Source organism: Nelumbo lutea, chromosome 2 (assembly GCF_056320005.1).
Source record: "Nelumbo lutea isolate HS-2025 chromosome 2, American lotus-T2T, whole genome shotgun sequence".
In the NCBI taxonomy this organism is placed as follows: Eukaryota; Viridiplantae; Streptophyta; class Magnoliopsida; order Proteales; family Nelumbonaceae; genus Nelumbo; species Nelumbo lutea.
Genome location: NC_142685.1, coordinates 107,603,348 through 107,612,753, shown reverse-complemented (window position 1 = coordinate 107,612,753; position 9,406 = coordinate 107,603,348).

The following is a 9,406-nucleotide window of genomic DNA, read 5'->3' as shown; positions in this document are numbered from 1 at the left end:
CTTTAGGAAAATGTGAAAATGTTGAAAAGAATAAGAATTCTTGTGAAATTAACATTGGAATGTCGTCATTATTTTTGAGTGATTTCTAAACCCTGAGTTTTGTAAAGAAAAGGGGTCTGAATTTACCTATTTCTAGCTGTAAGATGTGGAGAAGAAACTTGCTTTGAAATAGGTAGGCTTCCAGTGGTCAATGCCAAGACCTTAGACTCCTACTTAACACAAATCAGAAATTAGAACATTGAACAATTAGAAACTTGCTTTGAAATAGGTAGTTTTTCAGTGGTCAATGACAAATCTAAAGAGTGTCCCTGAATCAATTAGAACATTGAACAGATCTTCCTCGAACATTGAACAGTTGAGGGATCCAGATTCCAGAGTGTCCCTGAATCAATTAGCCGCACTGTTATCGTACAAGTCAAGAACTATGTAGCCTATTGAGAAATTCTAGCTAAAATAGTAATTCATGCAACTCTTGCATCCCTCGAACATGGAGGGACCCATGAAAAAGTTGGACATGTCGTTTAGTGGGTTTCACACACTGTACGTAGGGAAAAGAAATCCACAAGAAAGAAGAATAACTGAAGAAGCAAAACAGATTTTCCATGAGGTTATGTGCTTTTGAGGATAACTGCCATCAATTACAAGTCAATAAGACCAATTAATGCAGCAGTCTTTTGATGTAGTTGAAGTTGATCTCTAAATCTGGGTTAGGGCACTAAGCAAATCATTATCAAACCTTTTTCGAGGTCTTTGTCCAGTTTCAAGTTAAAAAAACCAGAAAGAAAAAACAGAGATCAATCTCTATCGAGTTTCATGTTAAAAAAAGACACTAGGAACAAAAAACGGACAGTCAAGTATAGATTTACAAACTTACCTCTTGTCGCCGGTGGCCGGATGGTGAGATTGTCGCAATTCGAACAAGGGAGTTCAAGTGTAGATCTGTGAAAAACAAGGAGTTCAGGTTAGAAAAAAAAAAGAAAAAAAAAAAACAAAACAAATGATTCTTCAGAAAATAGGAGGAAGTGGCCAAACGACAGGTCCGCTGGCCACTATTCCTCACCGCTGATCGTTGCCGGTGGACCTACCAACTGATGCGTCACTGCTGCTAGGGTTTGAGGGTTGAATGAGTGGAGAAGGGGGAGGTATAAACTCGTGGGGGTATTTTTGTCATTATAAAAATTTGTTAGGGACTGGTTTGTCCTATTATTTTGGAGAAGTACTTCTTCAAGAAATACTTAAAAAAAATCCAACTTGAAGTCACTTACTCACTTTTTTACCAAACACCCATAAGTACTTAAAAACCACTTAATGTGTGGTCCCGTGTCTTAAAAGAAGTACTTCTTTTAAGTGTTCTCAAAAACTACCTGAGAGTGCTTAAAAATAAGTGCTTATTTGGGCCATTAAGCACTTATTGGTATTTGAGAAATAAGTCCAAAATAAGTGCTTATTTTAAAAATAAGGGCTTATTTTTTAAGCCCAAAATTTTAGTTTTTTTCAAGTGCTTATACAATAAGCACTTATTCATTTTTTTCTTCCAAAATTATCCCTAGTTGAATTTTAAAATACCACTTATAAAATTATCCCTAGTTGAATTTTATAAAAAGTACTTTTATGAAAGCAAAGTACTTTCATAAAAGTACTTTTACAAAAGCATTTTTAAGAAAGTACTTTTATGAACACTTTTACTAAAGTACTTTTACGACTTTTACAAACGTACTTTTATAAAGTGCTTTTATAAAAGTACTTTCATAAAATTGCTTTGATAAAAGTGTTTTTATAAAAATAATTTAATAAAAGTACTTTCAAAAGGGTATATTTTGGAAAATTGAAAGAAAATGAAGGAAAAAAATAGTCACAAATGTTTATTTAAGTGCTTATTAGAGAAAAATACTACGTACCAAACGTAGTATATAAAATAAGTGCTTATTTTAAAAAAATAAGCACTTATTTTTAACTTAAACACTCTCAAACATAGCCTAAATAAGGTAAAAGACTTAAACACACCCTGAGTTTCTAAAAATTGACTTAAATATATCCTAAATTTTTAAAATTGGCTTAAATATATCCTAAATTTTTAAAATTGACTTAAATATACCTTGTGGGTGACTCCATTGGACTTAATCATACCCTCCATTAAAATATCACATGTGAGCTAATAAAAAAATTTAAAATCCAATTTTTCCCTCCAGTCCTCCGTGTGGTGTGATCTTTTGCTTCCTCTTCTTCAAATGAGAAAAGTTAGATATGTTGAGAAGATAAATATACACAGGATGTACCATTCCTTAATCAATTCCTCTCTCTCTCTCTCTCTCTCTCTCTCTCTCATATAAACTCATGGCTTTCTCTTCTGTACGAGTTGCAAAAACCGATGTTTAGGAAACTGGACTAGACCGACCTATTGGACCAGTTGAACCTAATCCGAGCCTTAGCCGATTCAGTCACACCCCAGTAACCATATTCGTTAAAAAACCATTGAAAACCAGTTGACTAATTGGTTTAACCGAAAAACAGTAAAATGGTCTCAGTTACATGAAACCACCCGGACCATTAAATAATTGAAATTTTAAAATGTCTTTAACAAGACTTACATCTCTTATGTTATTTAATGACCATTATATATATGTGTGTGTTTACTTTATTATATACGTATTTTAAAGGAAATGTAAATGAAGAGACTTTAACCCTGATCATTTTCATTAAAAAATTAAGGAATTTACCATCCACCCACCATATTTAATTATATTAAAAAATGTAAAGTATATTATAGATAGTATTTATAGGACCTGTAGTATACATACGTATAGGCCATGTCACCACAGTTTGACCTCCAGCTCAACCCTAATTGAATCTCTAACCCCGGAACCTCTCCCTTCTCCGATTCTATGACTGATCCAGTTCTATGAACATTGACAAAAACTATTGTTTGTCAGATTTTTCAGAAGGGAGATAGTTGAGTTTAATTTCTCTCCTTCATGGGGGAAGAATGCGCCCCTTTGAGTGCCTAGACAGACAATGGACAAAATTCAAAAATACTTCTCAAGTATTCCACTATTTTAAGTTTCTTGTGGTTGCCCGTCCAAACTAATGGAGGATTTGTTGAGCTCTTGATTTGAAAAGAGCAAGACAATCAGGGCCATCCAAGATCAGAATTTGAATTAAAAAGAGTGACAATAAAAGAATACTGATTTGTGTTGCTGGTAGAATAAGCTAACATTGACGACCAAGCATGTTGAATAGCTACCAATTTCAGAGGCACCTAACTTACATTATTTGCCTTTGATAATGGATCTTTGACATATGAGCACATTGTCCAATCTCCGACACACTAGATGGGTCTTTGAAATATTAGCACACCAGATGTACTATTCTTTCACAGTGGCTTGTTGAATGATGGTTGAATCAGATTTCTAGACATGAGTGTTGTTTTGGTGGTGGTGATGTCAACGATGACTGGTTCTTGTTGGGATGATGTGTTTGCCGTGGGCCGGAGGATATTGAGCTGAAAGGAGGTGCAGCCCGATATGCATACCATCCAAATTGAACACAAGTAAAGGTAAGTTTTTCTTAGATATCTTCGATTCTTTTCGAAAATTTGAAAGAAAATGAAGGGTAAGATAGTCACAAGGTATATTTAAGTCTATTTTAGAAACTCAGGATATGTTAGAGTATTTTACCCTATTAAATATTACTTACATTATATATATGATATGGTTTATACTTATTTAAAATATTATTTATATTTTAAAATTTTCTTTTATTTTAAATAAAGCCTAATTTAAAAAAAAAACATTTAATTAAAATTTTCAAAGACTCTAGTCTCTGCAGGGATTAGGGATGGAGGGTAACATTTATCCTCGGTAGGGATTGAGGATGGGGACAGAGATTTGTTTCAAAATTGGAGTTGGGGGGAATATGATCCCCACTCTTAAAAGTTATAAAAATATTATTTGTTTTCAAGGACTCGGGTCTCCGTAGGGATTAGGAATGGAGGGTAACATTTATCCTCGGTAGGGATCGAGGATGGGGACGAGGATTTGTTTCAAAATTGGAGTTGGGGGGAACATGATCCCCACTCTGAAAAGTTGAAAAGATATTATTTGTATCTGAAATCTGAAAAGAATCATAGATGTTTTTCTACTTTTGAAGGCTCTGAATAGATAAATTCGTTTGTGTTGAATCAATCCTTCAGTATTTGAAATTCCCAGAGTTTACTATTTTATCCATAAAACAAACTATTTGGTAAAAATTATAAAAAAATAAAAATAATTTATTAAAATCAAAATAATATTGAAATTTTTGAATAAATTCCAATGGAAAAGTAATAAATAAAATATGTAATCGGCCTTGTCGATCTTTCCATCGATCTATCCGTTCAAAAATTCCCTTCGATCGATCTTTCCGATGCATAGTGGCCACGGCCATTACAAATCCAATTCAATTTATTTTTCCAATAAAAAATAATAGACATAAATTTTATTCCACCTAATCAAAGTAGAATCATATCAGTAAGGAAAAATAATATAAATATTGCCAGAACAATTTACTGGTCCAAATGCCATTCAAGTTTAAACCAAGTAGAAATGAGAAGAAAGATAATCAATCAAAAAACAACGTCCGCCAATTACCTAAAATGATCAGCTTACGTTATCAATTAAATGACATTTTTTACAGGAAATCAATCATTGTAAAGGGATCCCTCTATGTTCTTTGAGAGCAAAGAACATCATAGTCACAGAGAGAGAGAGAGAAAGATTGCCACTCTTGAGAGTTGCAACTGAAACTGTTATCAAATGCCACCTAAAGAGCTGCAACAAATTAGATGAAACCCGAAAAAACTTAGATCCAAGTTTGATTTGTAATATTCGGATTCAAATGGAATCTTACCATCATTTCTTCGTTTGGAATAGAAAAGTGGCACTGATTGCATATTATGAATAAATTAATTTCCATGAGACTTGACTTGGGATGATAATTTCATCCCAGCCAAGAAATTCCAGGCATGGGCGTAGGTTTTATGTTCAAGCCCAATCCAAGCCCACATAAAATTAAGTATATATATATATATATATATATATATATATATATATATATATATATATATATACATGAAATTTATAAATTATAATATATATTATATGTAATATTCTATATTATGTAATGTATAAAATAAATTTATATGCATATTATATGTTATTCAATATAAAAAATTATATATTTGTAGTATTTTATATATAAAAGACATAGGCCCAGGATCAAGTCCAGTTTGGCCATGATCATCCCTAAGCTTGATTCAAGTACACATAAAAGGATAAACTATTGAAACCTCCTCTGAAGTTTCTGACCGTTGTTAAAACCTCCTCTGAAATTTGGTAATTGCAGTCACCTCCCATGAACTTTCTAACATAGTCGCAAGTAGACCCCCTTTGTTGAAATCCTCTAACAAAGAGGCACAAAATTTCCAAAATATCCAAGCAAATATTTATTGAGACTGGTTTATATAGAAAAACAATACAAACATTATGAACAACAAAAAAGAGAGTTTTAAGTTGTACTTTTACCTTTAAATGATTGATATAAAGGGCAAATTTGAAAAATAAATCAACTTCATAAAAGAGATTAGAAGGGATTGAGGTAAAGATTGATATGAAGAGAAAATTTGGAAAATAAACATTTTGGTAAAAAATAACAGCATGGGTATTTTAAACATTTGGTGTCTTTTGTTAGAGGATTTTAATAAAGGGGATCTACTTGCAACTGTGTCAGAAAGTTCGAGGGAGGTGATTTCAATTATCAAACCTCAGGGCAATGGTCAAAACCTTTAGGGGAGGTTTTAGCAAATTACCCTAAAAAAATGTCATTATTCAATGTGAGTCCCAATTATATGTGGTCTTGGGTAGGGGCATAATTGGGTTGAACCCAGCTACATCCACAATTCTACATCCCATCTGCCTATCAAATTTTTGGGTTCTAATTTGATTTGAAATCCAATATGTCTGAATGGGATTGGATTAAGATTTCATGTTTTCATTTGCATTTGACTTGTTGTGTTGAAAATGACAAAATTAGAAAAAAAAATCAGAAAAAATAATTGTTTTTAATGTATACATATAAAATTAATGTATATAAATACAAATATTAAATTTATTAGAGAAAATTTCACTTTAGTACCTGAACTTTAGGGGTAGTGTCAAGTTACTACCCGAACTTTCAAATGTGTTACTACAGTACCTAATCTTTCAAAAAGTGTCAAGTTGGTTCCTGCTGTTAACCAACTGTCAATTATTTGTTGAAAATGTCAAAACTACCCTTCAAAAGAAGACATTGTTTATTGTCTTCAGCTTTGAGACTGAACTGGTTGAGGCTTTTGAGATTCTAGACTAATTAATGAAGTCGTTGTCTTCTACCTTTAGATCCAAAACACATTCTTGTCTAGTTATTTCTTTGCTTTCAGTTATTATTTCCCCATATCATATTTCATGTTTTTTCTCTCTTTATTTTTGAAGATAACCGGTTCAGTCTCAAGATAGAAGACAATGAATAGTGTCTTCTTTTGAAGGGTAGTTCTGCATCTAACAAGGTGTAGAAAATTTAAAAAAAGAACAAAGCTTTTCAAGAAAACAACATTACTTCATCTAATAAGGTGTAGCATCAAATCCATGTTCCCCTTACAATTCTATAATGTATAAACAAGTAATAGTTAAACTCAAAGATTTTGGTGAATAGGCAACTCAATGATTATCGAGTGCCTTGAGTATTTATATATATTCTGTAATTTACAAGAGATAAGTACAGATGTGAAACAAACGTTTGAATTTGAAAATATACAACAGATATGCATAGCACCCCAAATTAGCACATTATCACTTGTGTGACGTGGAGCTGTCCCTTACACCCCCCTCAAGTGAAATAGTGGTATGACAGTGAGCTTGGATCGGAGTTCCTCAAAGCAAAGTGCAAGTAGAGGTTTGGTTAGGATATCAATGGGCTAGTCAGCATTACTAATGAATTGCACCTTTAGGGAACCATCTTCAACACGTTCACAAATGAAATTGATGCTGCGCGATCCAGGCACTCCTAGTTGGCCGAAACTTGGCTCCTAACTAGCAATGAAGGTTACCTAAGGAGAAGGATGAGATGAAGAATCCCCGGGGATCTCGCCCGACGGGAATACTCCGATGCTTAAGTTAGAGCTCTATAAGAAAATGAAGAATATGAAAGAAGCTAAGAATGTAGAAAGCGCAGAGATTGAGATTACCCTAGCCCCTTGGGGGCTGTGGTCCTTTTATAACGGGCCTTTACCAAATCAGGCGCAACCGCCACTACCAGATCGAGTGCAACCGTCACTGTCCTCCTGTGACAACCATTGTTTTCGGGGCTGAGGTGGCAGGTGCGGGCCGTCTCTGCAGGATGTGTACTTGTTGGGTATGAAACACATTTCAGAGGTGGTAGGTACGATGCCGCCTGCCAAGAGGCAGGGGTGCAGCCTCCAAGTTCGGCAAGTGTTGTCAGAGAGATATTTTCTAGACCTTCGGACTATCTTGAGCCGAGTTGCATTCTGTCGAGCTCCCTGATGCCGAGGTACTGGTGATGGGCCGAGCTACTATCTAACTGAGGCGCATCCCCAACAGAGGAGCCAAGGGTGCCGGCTCGTGGTGTCCCTACTTCGGGACACCCAAGTCGGATCGAGGTGTTCCCTTGGGAAAGGCTTAGAGCTCATCGGGAAGAGCTCGGGACCCAGGAGGAGCTCGGGCCCGGAGAGGAGTTTGGGATCTCCCACACTTGGTGGGAGTCAAGGTTGGTCGGGCGCTAGTCCCCGGCGAGTCGCTTAACCCAACGAGCGGTCAATGTTGGACTCAGCGGGTCCCTCCCGTCGAGTCACGGTTGTGCTATTAGGCTGAGCTGTTCGTCGAGCCAAGTCACACATACGTGTCCCTGTGCTACAAGGTCGGGCCAAATCACCCTCCATCAGAAATGATAATGAAGTTCTATGTGCTTTCTCCTACCATGGAAGAGTAGGTTGGCAGATAGGAAGGTGGCACCCCAAGTTGTCGCACAAAAGAGTAGGAGGAGAAGATAGGGTAACTCCAAACTCACGTAATAGCCTTTGGAACCAGACAAGATCAATAGTGGTAGTGGCTAATATTAGGCCCATTGTGTATTGCTTGCGTTAGCTCCAAGATATAATATTAGGCCCAAAGAAGATGATGTGACCTCCTTGAGACTGTCTAATATCAATGCAAACAACCCAATTTGTGTCAGAGAATGCATGAAGATCAAAATGTTTACAATGGGGAAGAAAAATACTATACTACAACCCAATGATCAAATGTAGGTACCTTCAAAAATTTACAGACCATGTTAACTGAAAAGGATATCTTAGGTCTAGTGAGTGCGAGATATTGAAGGGAACCAATCACACTCTGGTATGTGGTAACATGATCATGTGGGATGCCAAAAGTGGAAAAGAGCTTATAACTTGTAGCCATAGGTGATGAAGAGGGCTTTGCCTCATGCATTTTGCAACGGATAAGAAGATCTTCTAAGTACTTATGTTGTGAGAGGTGAACACTAGAACTTGTGCAATGAGCCTCCACTCCAAGGAAATAACTTAAAGGCCCACGATTACGCAGTGCAAAAGTGGAGCCCAAATCTACAACAAGACGAGATATGGTGTTTGGATAGGAGCTTGTTAGCAAGATGTCATCAATGTAGACTAGGAGAATAGTGAAGTTTGAAGTAGTCTTGCGAAAGAAGAGTAAAACATTAGCCTTGGATTCAAAGAATCCCATGGATAGAAGATGCTTACGAAGGCGGTGGAGCCAAGCACATGGACCTTGCTTGAGGCCATATAATGATCCATAAAGCTTATGGACATAATGAAGATATTTGGGATCCACAAAGCCAATGGACTGTCGCATATACACCTCTCTAAATTCCCATGAAGAAAGGCATTCTGAACATTTAGTTGATGAATGAATCTATTATTTGTGACAATAAGACTAAGAACCAACTAAATGATAGGGGCTTGACAACAGGACTAAATGTTTCAGTGTAGTCTAAACCAGCTTCTTGGTTAAAGCCCTTGGCAACCAAGTGAACTTTGAAACGCGGACCTGTCGGGTACAATATTCTTGTTTGTAGGAGAAGGTACTAGGCTCCAAGTGTTTTTGGAGAGTAATGCATGGTATTTATCTACCATGGCAAGGCACCATCACAGGTCCTTACCTTTGTATAACACGTGGGTTCAAATTCCTTCAATGAGCTAGCCAACATGGCATATTTTGGATTGGGTTTTAAAATACCAGCATGGGCCCATGCAACCATTGGATGAGTAGAACCACTTTGAGAGGTTATAGGAGAAGCAGAAGAGTCTGGCCCATGAGTAGTGTGCATTGGGCCCAATGAG